Source organism: Solanum verrucosum, unplaced genomic scaffold (assembly GCF_900185275.1).
Source record: "Solanum verrucosum unplaced genomic scaffold, falcon-dt-bn FXZP01000185.1, whole genome shotgun sequence".
In the NCBI taxonomy this organism is placed as follows: Eukaryota; Viridiplantae; Streptophyta; class Magnoliopsida; order Solanales; family Solanaceae; genus Solanum; species Solanum verrucosum.
The window spans coordinates 1230826-1244466 of NW_026020228.1; the positions used below are offsets into that span (position 1 = coordinate 1230826).

The 13641-nt window shown below is 39.4% G+C and overlaps 1 pseudogene; it reads right to left on the bottom strand.

The window, feature by feature from the left end:
* The window catches only part of LOC125831915 (uncharacterized), a 30265-nt pseudogene extending 20103 nt beyond the window's left edge, over positions 1-10162 (bottom strand).
* Positions 10163-13641: the final 3479 nt, after the last annotated feature.

A 13641-nucleotide genomic window follows, 5' to 3' on the forward strand; every position in this document is an offset into this window, starting at 1 on the left:
AAGAGTTTCCCGTGGCACCAAGGCAATAGCCTTCTCGGGTGTCAGAATCACAAACTCTTTCTTCTGTCTGATGCTCAACGAAGCTACAGCCCTTTCCAGTTCATCAGGAGCAATCGGAACCATTGCCTTTGTCATGCACCAATCATCATCTGTCTCTATCATATTGATAGTGGCGCCTCCATGATTTGGTAAAGGATTACTATTGACATTGGGCGCAACTGTCTGAAGAGAGACCACATTCTGGTCGATCAGGTCTTGAATCTTATGCTTTAGGTTGATACAGTCTTCAGTATCATGTCCAACACTGTTGGAGTGATACGCGCACCTCTGATCAGGTCTGTAAAACTTTGAGCTAATGTCAACCGGCTTGGGACCCACTGGGTGAATATATCCTGCCGCAGTTAATCGCTCGAAAAGCTTTGCTCGGCTTTCAATAAGCGGAGTAAAAATTCTGGCAGGCTTCTTCTCAAATCTAGGACGGGGGGGATCGTAATTTCCTTGTTGAGGAGGAGGCATTTGATGATAATTTGGAGCGTTTGGACGGGGGGCTTGATATCTGGGATATGAGTTGGTTTGGTAGTTTGGTTGTGAAGCTTGGTAGTTCGAGGGGGTATTTTGGTAAAGTGGAGCTGGGGTTTGGTACATTGGGGGAGGCGTTTGGTAATTTGTCTGAACGTTGGCACAGTTGGGGGCGGCATTTTGGTAGTGATGAGATGGAGTCTGGTAAACTGGAGGGGGAGTTTGGTAGATAGTAGGGGGAGTTTGGTAGTTAGGAGGGGGAGTATTTTGATAGCTGGGAAGAGGGGTGTTTTGGTAACTGGTGGAAGGGGTATTCTGGTAATCGGCTTGTGCATAACAAGCCGGGTATGAACTTTGTGAAGGTCGAGAACGACCTTGGTATGATGATGGTTTCTTTGGGGTCTTCTTCCCCTTATAAGAGATAGAGGACACATCCTCTCTTTTCTTCTTCAACAAGCCCGAAGATCCGGGCGAGGTAGCAACACGGGCAATCTTCCCGGTTCTCAATCCATCCTCGATAGTCTCACTTACCTTGACTATCTCAGCAAATTTTGCTCCAACGAGCAACATAATTCTGTCATAATATTCGGGCTCCTGCACCCGCACAAACACTTCGACAATTTCCTTTTCTGACATAGGAGGTCTAACTCTAGCTGCCTCCTTTCGCCATCTATATGCGAACTCTCTATAGCTTTCAGTCGGCTTCTGCTTCATCTTCTCCAAGGAGTAACGATCAGGAACAATCTCCACATTGTAAGCGAATCGTTCTACGAAGTCCTTAGCCAAAGTGTTCCAGCTAGACCACTGTTTCGTTTCATGAGACGTAAACCATTCTAGAGCCTCTCCGCTCAAACTTCGGCTAAAAAGCCGCATTAACAAAGCTTCGTCTCTCCCAACTCCCACGAGTTGATCACAGTAGGCCCTCAAGTGCGCTAAGGGGTTCCCCATTCCTCCAAAGATGTCGAATTTTGGCACCTTGAACCCTTCCGGGAGGTCCAAATTCGGATGAATGCATAGGTCTTCGTAACTCAACCCGACAACCTCAGGAATGCAGTTCAACTCCTTCATGGCTTTCCTAATTTCCTCCTTCATATCTATCTTGGCGGTATCTTTTTTTGACCTCCACTCTCTCTCCCTCTCCTCATAGTGGTCGAGCTCCGAACCATGGGCATCATGCTCGTTGGGAACTGGTATTTGGAAAATGGGCTTTTGCGGTAGTGGTGGAGCGATAGAGGGACTCTGGCCATTTAAAGGGGCGTGATAGTTTTGGGGATAAGTCTGGGGGTTGGTGTACAGGTTTTGGTGAGGGAGGGAAGTACGTGGGTTGTTAGCGTTTTGGCTGTGGGGGGGTAGGCCAGTTTGGTGGTTTGCATTAGGGGGAGGGAGTGGTGCTTGGAGGTTGGTATTTTGAGGAGGGGGTGGTGTCTGATAAGAGGCTGAGGCGTAGTGGGGGTTTTGGGTGGTAAGGTCAATGATGGAAGTATTACGAGCAGGACTTGAAGGCGGGTTTTGAGCTTGTTCCACGTTAGGAGGGGGAATCTGAGCTGGAGGTCTTCCGTCAGGTTGAGTGTTGACAGCAAAAATCGGAGGAGGCAAATCTTGTCTTTTCTGCATCTCGACCCTCATCTCAGCAATTTGTTGCATCAACTACACGATCAGTTCATTCTGATCAGCAAGGGCGGGCTGAGCCACCACGACATCAGTAAGGCTAGTTTCTTCGTTGTTATCACCCATTGCAGCTTTTCCCTTTTGTGAATTTTGGCTGGGAAAGGAATCTGTAGGCCCTTTTGATCTAGTAAAATAAGGATGATCGGCCAGTGTATCAACACAGATCAGTTCTAACTACCTGTAGAGAAAAACAACTCAAAGGCGAATCTGTCAGTATTAGTCGTAGATAAATAATGCAAGATATCACATAGAAAGCAGATAAACACATAAAAGTTGCTTTGTCTGAGGACACGTTAACCCACGAGTAATGGGGACTGATTTTTTGAACAAGCAGGAATTTGCTCGTTTTATTTTGGGGCTAGTGACTCAGAAAGGCTAAATTGCGTTGAGCTAAGGTCTTCTTGCTGCATCTTCTGTCATCTGTTGATCTGAACTCAATGTTTCCTTGTAGAATGAAAGAGAGGGAAAAGAAAATTTGAAAAAGATAGGGCCCGGGCCTTGAAAGGCTGCCTACATATCTCCGAAGGAGAATTCAGGCCCTACGTAGTTCGAATACAAAGGAAATTTTCATTTTCATTCATTCATTTCTGGTGATTACAAGGAAAGTGAAAAACATATAAGAAAGCTCCTAAAGGATAGATGGTGCCTTCACCGAGGCTCCTTCCTCTGACTGTCGTATTAATCACGGGGGGTAAACTCATATGCTTCACGGGTGGTTTTCTCATTCCCTTTCTTCCACCGTCCCTGAAGAGGAGGCCTATAGACAATTTCCTCCCCAGTATCTTCTTCAGTAGCTTCGGGTCTAGTGCCTCTGGTATCACTATTGGTGGCCTCTTGGCTGAAGAAAGAGTGCTTTCCACGTGGCTTCTGAAGCATCACGGTTATCTCTTTGAGGGCATCTCGCTTCTTCCACACAGCAGCTGTCTCTTCATCTATAACAGCACATTTTGTCATCTTTGCGGCCAATTCCACGTCTAGTGCCGCATTTGCTGTTCGTGCGATTGCGGTGGCAAACTCCACTTCTATTCTCCTTTCTCTGGTTTCTTGGATCTCTCGCCTGAGCCGCTGCAATTCCATCCTCAAATCCTCCTCGGTTAGCTCTATGTCGATACCCTTGCCCTTTTCCATCTTAGCGGCAATTTCACCTTTCCTGAGACGATAGAGTAGTATTTTAGGATTTGGCTGGTAGGATTTTATTTCCGGATGAGAAACTCAAGACTCATGGAATTTTGGTTGGACATTTTGGTAGTGACTTGTATTTGGATATTGTAGGAATTTATTTATTTTTTGGAAATTTTTGAAAAGGAGTGGGTTAAGGGTGTCCTCATTCAAAGCAACGTACCACATAAACAGTTAAAGCACACAAGTAAACAGACAACTATCGCGTCCTAAACATGCATGTGACCCTTTTGTGCCAAGGGTAAGCCTAGCGAATTGAGGGATGTATATGTCTTTTTAAGCCAATTCATTATCCCCAAAATATTTCATTAATAGCATTCAAAAATGTTTGACAAACATAAAATTGGGGAAAAGAGTTCGAAAAATAAATTACAAGACAAAGTACAAATAAAGCAGTCCCACACAGGGGATGATAACAAACTCTAAGCTCATCCTGATCCTTCACCAAGTCTGGTTCTTTTGGCGATGCCGACTTCTTCCCACATAGCGTATATGTTCGCCCATAGGTGATCTCTAGCCAACCGAGCCCCTTCTTGATGTCTGAACCTCTCGACCGACCGAATCTGCTGCTCCATGCTATCATCTAGTTCTGACATACATTGCCTGGCTCTTCGTAGCTCCTGCTTCAACTGAGTTATGACTTTGGCGTCCTCTGAATGTCGGCGTTGATGGTCCAACTCATTCTTGTCATACTTCTCTTGGAGTCGATGAAGTCGAATTTGATGCTTGGCCCCAACATCTGCAATAATATGGGGAACATTTGGACCAGGCTCGATAGTGTCGGCGAGGCTCTTCTTCAACCATTCCTTGTAATCCCTAGAACATTCAGGACGGAATCTATTTGGTACCGGTTCGCCCAATATCCTTCGAGTCTTCCATGCTCTACGTATGTCTTCAGCATAAGAGACTCGTCCATTTTCATGATCGGTTGCAAATTTCTTCATGTCCACAATTTGGGGAATCTCCTGTTTTCCTCCCAGCTGTCTAAGGACTCGACCGGGAGCATATGGTCTAGTCCCTCTTAACCCGACAAATATCAAGTAAGGGGTTTTTTCCGCTCGAATCACCATTCGCTTTGTTACTACCAAGCATTGGATCGACCACTGCACATTTTCATCTCTCAAACCCTGAAGTCTCAGGTACCAAAATTCTTGGCCTCCAACCCTGTTGAAATGATTACGTTGCACCCACCAATCGTGACTTTCGAGTCTGTTCGATCTTTCCAAGGGATCTGGTTCTGTTGGCTCATGAGCTTTGATCAAGTGTCTCATCATCCACCATTGCAGTATCAGGTTGCATCCCTGAAAGAAACGTTCTCCGCTTTGACACTTGTCCAAAGCCCTATAAATGTCTGCCAAAATCATGGGCGCCAAAGTGTAGTACTTGGTTGCCGACCCGTAATCCACCCCATAAAAGATGGCGTGGGCGACCATTACTACACTTGGATGGATAGTGTAGTTTGGTCCTTGGGGAAATATCATCGTCCCGAGTAGGCATATTGCAAAGGCAAGAGGACCTGTCTCCTTCCATTTTTCTTCTGAGACGAACTCTTCTTTGAATTTTTCATAGGCTCTTGCACGCCCGAATCGGTAATAAAGCTTTCGAAGAGGAATGTTTGGCCCGGGCATTTTGTCCATCCAATCGGCTTTAACGAGTGACAATTTTTCTCTAATTTCAGCGAAATCCCATGTTTTTGGGAAAAGGAGATCCGTATCGGGTTTGAACCTCCTTTTGTTGCACATACTGACACTTTCGTAGCTTGCAAGGATTTCTTCAATAGTCGGCGTCATTTCCACTTCCCCGAACCGAAATACCATATTGTTGCTGTCCCAAAACTTAACCATTGTTCCAATCATGTCGGGATAGGCCACCATTTCCATTAATGACGGAAGATGACCTATGTGTCTTTGAACTATCTTCTTGTCTTCTGTGTTAATAAATTTCCACCAAACCTGTAAGTAGGGATGTGGTATGGTCACCATCCGGGTCCTCAGAGGCTCATGTACTGGATTCATCCTTCATGAAAAAACAGACAAAGGTAAGCTACCCCCACCCCTATAGATAATTTATTTGTTTTAAAAATACATATACATCCTTCAATTAACACATAAGTATGATTGTATTTTTATTGGCAAATGAGCCAAATAGACACAAGGTGGACTTCTAATGGGCCTAACACGCCTTGGGTGTTGGGTCGACTTAGTTCAAAATGCGCTAAAAATAGGGATTTGGTTTCGCTCTACGCTAGTTGACTAAGAGTGGTTTTTGAAAGACCGGGAACCCAAGTGGACAACTTAGGCTGGAATTCACGACAACCATTGGACGCATGACGAACCAATAAATTGTCGATCATTCCGGAAAAGGGTTGAGTATAAAAAAGTCCGGTTGCGGTTCCGCAAAACCGTCCTTTAATATACTATTCATACAAAAGAAGATGCCATGAAATGCAATGACAGTTATAGCAGTTAAAACATGTTAAGCACAAATGAACAGTTTCAACAATTAATAACAATTAATCAAATAAGTCAAATCTTATGGTTAGAACTTAATTAAATCCCCAGCGGAAGTCGCCATTTCTGTTTTATTTAAAATATATATAAAGGGAAAATGATTGAGTTTTTGAAAAACCGATTAAACTTATGGTTTAAGAGAAATCGGGTTTCCAAAAGGACAGAGTCGCCACTTAATTTTTAATAAAAAAATCAAGAAAAAATATAAGGTTTTCAAAAGATTTAAACAGATAAAATCAATTAAAAAATAAAAGGGTTCGGAGTTCAATGTACATTCTGAGAAGGTGTTAGGCCCTCGGAATGCCCGCTAACTCGCGGTTGACCGGCGATTTGACTAAAAATGATTTTGACTAATTTTGAAATTTTGACTAAGTAATAAAAAATTCATCACGGCTTTGACTAATTTTGAAAATTTAAAAGAACTCATTTATTTTGACTAATTTATGAAATTATAAGTAGGTAAAGAACTCATTTATTTTAACTAATTTTTGAAATTTTAACTGAGTAAATAACTCTTTTTATTTTACCTTATTATTTTATTACTAATAAAATTTACTAAAGGGGAATAGTTCATAAAATGTCAACAAGACTAAAAAAAGGGAAATAATATATATATATATATATATATATATATATATATATATATATATATACTTTAATTCGAAAATAAAACGAAATGACCATTCTTGGGAAATTTAATTAAATTAAATCATAAGATAATCGGAGTGTTAATCAAATACAATAAATAGGAGAGGGAGAAGAGCATTGAACTTGGGCCTTTGACCCAAATTCCCAATCTTAATAACCTGTCCTAAATCTAAAGGTGGCCCAAAAACGGGTCTGGGCCCATTTAAATTCAAAAGGCTGCTGGTTGTTTTCATTTGGGCCTTTGAGGTCAAATTTGCTTGGACACGTATACAGCCTTTATATGGCCTTATTTTCATGGCTGTATACAATTAAGACATCGCTCATTTTCAATTCTTGTCGAACACCTGTACATCGTCTTCCACCTGTATTTCTTTAAATTTTTGGAAACCTGTAAATTTAATTTCTAGTCTTGCTTATCCTTCGGGAACCTATTCTTCAATTTCTTTAACTCGAAAATGGAGTTGACTCGATCGAGAAAATATAATTAGGCCTCTAAGGCCCAATCAATGAAATGCAAGGAAGATGAGTTTCCAAGGACTCGGAGAGGCCGGTTCATACATGGAAAAGAATGAAACAAGATAAACATTAGTAATAGAGCACACTTTAAATCTATGTAATGCAACCAAGACATATAAAATAGAAATAGGGCAAAAATGCATGTGCTTAGTTTATTATACCATGGTCATACAAGAATGACAAAGAAATGCACACAATACTTGAAGAATCTTCATTCAGATTTAATCTAACCTCACATGACGAGATAACACTAAATGAGGGTCATAAATAAAATATATATATATATATAAGGGCAGTGGTCACAGGGAAAAGGCGGCAGGCACAAATATTGGACAAGAACAAGAAAAGCAATTATCAATTTGGACAAAAGCAAGCTACTGGAAATGTCTTCTATCTAATACTATTGTTGGAAGAAAAGTAAAAAACTTAACAAGAATAAATTCACGGGTCCAACAACACTGTAGGAGAAAAAAAAAATAGATCAGATTTTGATTAAGGCTAACATACAAGTATGACTACAAGCAAAAGTTAAGCTACTGCTTTGCTAAAAACGTAGGACAACCAAAATTTATTTATTTTATTTTATTTTTTCACAATCAATTGAAACTTTAAAACTTGATAGGATGCATGACGGAAGTGGAGTGAAAGGAATACAATCAAAGCAGCTCGGAATGGGAGAAAAACGGGACAAAACACATTGACCCAAGTTGACCTTCCAACCGTTATTAATTCATTTTTTTTAACTTAGTCAAATTAAGATGGACTCGAGATGATTCGACTCAACATGAAAGGTGATGAAGCCTATACAATTAACGCTATCATGAATGAGATTTTAAAGCTGTAAATAACTAATATACGAACCATACTATTAAAATGAATACAGTCCTAACAGACACCCTACAAAGAAGATGTAAAACTACGCAACCTATATGATTCATGTTGGCAAAACGAGTGAAACAAACACTGTGTAACGGACTGAGAGAAGCAACATTCTAGACCCAGAAGTTCCACGATCACACTAACCACATCCAACTAATGAGATTAACCATGAAATCATGAGAAAATAGCAAGGAGAACAACTCAAAACCATACAAAGAATCATCGAGACTTCCAAACAAATGAACCAAAGAACAATAGATAAACAAGATACTGATACATTACTGATTTTGCAGTTCACAGCAAGTCAAGATGTTTTCAAACATCAGCATTTTAAGCAACTTACATCTCTCGAGCAATGAACAGCCTACATCTAAAAAGTGTATGACAAGAGCAGGAATGAGGTTTACCTTCTTAGGTGCAGCAAACTGGACAGCAACGAGCAGGATGAGCTCTTTCGACACCACTAAAGTGATTCCGAGAACTTAAATGAACAGGCGAAAACCAACGATAACAAAGATTGAGCAAAAAATCAAGATTTCTAGTCCCTTTGTGCCTTCGAAAGCTATGGTTCAAGTATGTTTCTCCCTTTCTAGTGCCGGCTAATCTTTAGTATTTTTTCTACCAGAGAATATCCCTATCAAAACTCTATTTTTCAACCCCTTTTTTAAAACCTCCTTTCTCCAAAAAAAAAAAAACCCCCCAAACAGTGACTAGGAAGAGAATATATATAGGGGATTATTAGGGCATATTTTGGGGGGAATCGGATGGAATCCGGATGAGAATCTGCTCCATTCGAAATTCAAATTTCAAAAACTTTCACCATTGAAGGGAGGCATGCTTTTTCTGAAATTTTTGCCCTATTCCGGAAGGAGAAAGGCCGAATCGACGCCTCAAATTGACTCTAATGTCCTTGAGATGCCACGTGGAGCGATCTCACGTTGGCAAGGACGAAAACGCGTGCTTGATGGCTGGAAACGGACTGCTGAAATCGCACAGTGGAGAGGGACGTCGAAGCTGAAGACGCTGTACAGGGGATATGTACTGTTTTGGTACTGTAATGTTGCTGTTACGTCTATTTTTGTTTAGAGAAATTAGAATTAATGAAATTTGGGCCGCTGAAATGATGAAAGAAATGGGTTTGGGCCGGGATTCGGAGAAAAATGGAAGTGGGGGAGTTGGGCTGTTGCACGTAGGTATTGCTGATGGTTGTATTGTTGTATTGAGAATTATAGTGGGCCAGGTTAATGCTGAAAATTATTGGCTGGAAGATTTGGATTTAAATTGATTTAAAAAATAAAAAATAAAATATGGGTTTGAGAAATTTGGCTAATAAGCTACAATTATAACCGAATTGAGTGGTCCATTGCATTACGACTTTAGCCAATGAATTAGGAATGTAGCCAAATCGAATTCATTTAGTAAACTCGGCTAGTGATTAAACAAGACGAATTAATATAAATTAATTAATGAGCTTCTTAATTTTAACAAAATAAAATAACTAACTTAATTATAAACTAATTAATTCAAAAGTGTAAACTATTATATAATTAAACCAATTAGTAAAACATTTAAGCAAGAATAAATATAAAAAAATCTTTTTGAGGTGATTTTCAAATATTTATAAAATGTATTAATTATATATGAAATTATCTAAAACATATATAATATATAAATTATTTTTTATTTCATTTTTTATAAAAAGTGACAAAATTATTTAAAATAACTTGAAAAATATTTTGAAATTTATAAAGTCAATTATTTCAAATCATTTGGAATTTTAGAAGCTCGATGATTAATTTATATTGTGGAGGTTCAAAATTGGGTTTCAACAACACCAACCCAAGTTCTGTACTCATCTAAGCCATCTCCTCAAGAATGTCATCGCCAGATTGACTAGGTGCAGATTAAACTGCAAAAGTGCTTCTTCCAATGTCTGACTTTAGAGTGCTCCATGCTTTATTATTCTGGGAAATCTTCTCCAGTTTCTCAGCGATCTCCTCAAAAGTGCACTCACCATATGATCCTTCGTTGATAGTATCAAGCACTGCATTACCATTGTCATAATGGCCTATGTAGAAATACTCCTTTAGTGACTCATCATCAATATAGTGGTTTGGAACACTTCTTATGAAAGCAGTGAACTTCTCCCACGAACTACTCACAAACTCTCCAGGCAGTGCTACGAAGTTGTTAAGTTTTTCTTTGTGGTTCAGCTTCTTTAACACTGGGAAGTACTTTTCCATGAACACTTTAAACAATTTATCACATGTGTGAATTAAGTTACATGGAAGCTCAGTAAACCATACAGCAGTATCTCTGGTTAATGATAGAAGGAAGACTCTCAACCCAATGACATCCATGTCTAAATCCGGTAGACCCACACAAATCTTGCAAACACTCCTCAACTTGGCCATGTGACTATGTCGATCGTCTGATGCCATACCAGAGAACAAACCCCCACTGTAAGCATCTGCTTCAGACTACTTGTCACCATGAATGTATGCCCTGCAGGTAGAGGAGGTAGAACAATAGGTCCTTCAGATTAAGTGGCATTGAATTCGAACCTATAGTTATCACGCAGTGTCGGTTCTGGTGGATTATGTACCCTCAATGCATCTCCCAATAGATTTCCACCTTGATTTTCAGCATTCTTATTATTAACCCTAGGAGGTTGTAACTCAGATCCATCACCTAGATTTCCTCTGATAGGATTTACTAGGACCCCTTGATTATTCATCCTTCGCAAAGTTCTGTTCAATTCTGGATCATAAGGAGTCAGTGGTTCACCTTGACTCCATGTACTTGGCATACACTAAAGTAGGAACCTGAGAGAAACAAAAACAAAAAAGAAAAATTAAAATTAGGAAATAATTGACTAAAGTCAATAATGTAGTTAAACTTAATCTAAAAGCCTTATTCCCCGGCAGCGGCGCCAAAATTTGATACACTCAAATTACACCTCCCTAAAGAAGTATAAGCGATAGTTATCAAGTAAAGAACTCAACTTGGAGGTTAGGGTCGATCCCACGAGGAATATGGTTTAGACTTAAACTTAACTGACGATTATATTCATTTAGTCAACGTATTTCCAAAACAAGTGAGTAAAAAGGGGGGGTTGTGAAACAAATAACTGATTGTTGTCAAGTAACAAGTGAGCAGGATTCAAACTTTATTGTTATCAATGAGAGAAAGTAACTAGTAATAGTAATGTTTTCCTAGTGTTTTACATGCAAAGTGATAAGTTAGGTCTCTCGAATTCCTTGGTGCGGAAACTAGAGAATTTCACCCCGCACCTTGGTCCGGCTACATGTGTATAATTTACTAACCCTTACCTTTACCTCATATTAGACATCACATCAATGTATGTCTTAGTTATCACCCTCGAACCAATTGACATTAGACTATTAGATAGTATGACACTAAATCTATGTTGATAATTCTTTTCTCATTAGATACCTCCTTGGTCCGGCAAGTAGCAACAAGGCGTTTAAAATTTGCAACCGCTAAAAAGACTTCTAAATGAAAGAATTGTCAATGCATGCACTAACACTATTCAATAATTTCTTAGTTCCTATTCATACAATGTTAATCGCTCATTGTTCAAACAACCCTAGTTGTGGATTCAGTTATCCATAATAGCAAGAACACAATTCATAGTTTTAGATGAAGAAATCGTGAACTTACGTAATAAGTACAAGAAACCCAGAATCTCAACTTGAATTTCAAAGTCAAAATCTTCAAAACGAACTTAGGAAATCAAGAATTGCTAAAATTGCAAGTTAATCTCCAAAGCCAAAAACTAGAACTAAAATAATAAGGTCTAACCCCCAAAAACGAGGTTTACATGCCCTATATATAGAAAACCAAGTCCCAACTAAAAAGGAAACGAAATAAGGAAACAAAGTTTCTGGATGTGGTTGCAATTGACAACACTGACCTATGAACCGTGGACTAACTTACGGTTCGTAGGTCCTTTCCGTGGTTTGGGGCTTTGGCAATTTTTCAGAAGCTTGGAACTCCAACTCTCAGTAACGAATAATGACTCAACAGCACGGATCGTGACTCGATCCACGGTCCATGGATCCTACTCCGTAGTTTCATACTTAGACTTTTGAAATCAGGTACTGGAACCCCATTCTCTGAATCATTTGACGGAGCTGTATGATGGCCCGTAGGTCAACCTACGGTCCATAGTTTGTAGTCGTGGCTCCACACTTAGTCAAGAATTCCCTAATTTTTCCATCAAGCTTTGCCTGTCCATCTATGTTCACCATCTACGGAATGTGACTGGACATATGGTACGTAGGTCACTTACGTAGATGCCCTTTTCTACACAATTCTTCAGGTGTGCCTCGATACTTCCACGTCCGAACTTATTTCCTGTAAACATGATAAAAACACGTTAATACCAATACAAAATGAACCTAGACACACACAACTCTTGAGTGAAATGTATTAAAAATACCGTAATCTCACGGTATATCAATAATCGGAGGATCAACCGGAGCTTGCTCATCTTGAGGAGCTTGTTCATCTTGAGGAGCTTGTTTACCTTGAGAAACTCCTTGGTTCACATTTTCCTTGTCCATCCTTCTAGAATTTGCCCTTCATGTATTCATTTCCTAAAGATACAAGAGAAGGATTAGAATGAAGACTTTATAGAGTTAAACTTTATGGCACGACTTAAGAGTTAGGAAAGAAGTGTAATTTCCTAAACATCGTATAGCCTCTTATTCATAAATGTGGCGCGCTTCACACTCATGAACAAGACTATACTAGATGTGGCTTATGAGACATCATCCTAAAATCATTCTAAACCTTTTGTTCTGATAACCAAGTTTGTCACGACCCAGGGGTACACCCTAGATATAACACGACGTACTTGACCCCAAAGGAGTCTCATACAATCCCTTAGCATTCATAACATAAGATAAAAGAATAATGAAGAGCAGAAGCACATTTTCCAAGTCTTAAGAACTTTTTTATAAAAGTAATGTGGAAGTCTAGACTTGTCTCATAATTCCATCTATTACAATAAGAGTCTCAAAATAGGGTCATAGCCCTTAACAACATAATTCTCAAATGAAAATACAAGAATAAGAAACTAGAATATAATCATCCATCCTCAAACCATGAGGACTCACCAATAGCTAGGAGAATAGTCAATCCAAGATTTGAACAATAGAAGAAGCACATCTCAATGACGGAGCCTACACTTATAGAAAATGTAGAAGAAATATGGGTTAGTACAAAAATGCACTAAATATGGTAGCCATGCAAGAAATCATTGAAATATGCTAAAAAGTACATTTTGGTTGAAAACCATACATTTTACCAAGTTTGAACTCATCATGCATAAATCGGAATCATAAGTCATAAACCATATCAACAATGCATAAAGCATTATCTCATAGTGGCAACATATCATAAATACTATCAAAGGCTACTTGTGCAATGCATGAGTAAATTCCCATACCCCTACTCATACTAAGTAAACCTTCTTGAGTAGCTATGGTCTATATATCATCTTCTTGTTCCTATTAACATATTAGGGAGTTAGCCTTAACCCACATAGACCATGTGAGCTAACATGGAATCCGGTGTCTACCCCACACCGAAAAAGGGATGTCCTACTTGCCTAAGGTAGAACCAAACTATTAGCTTACGTGGATCAACTAGCTAAAGACCTATGTGGGCACATAGTTTATGGGATAATGAGATT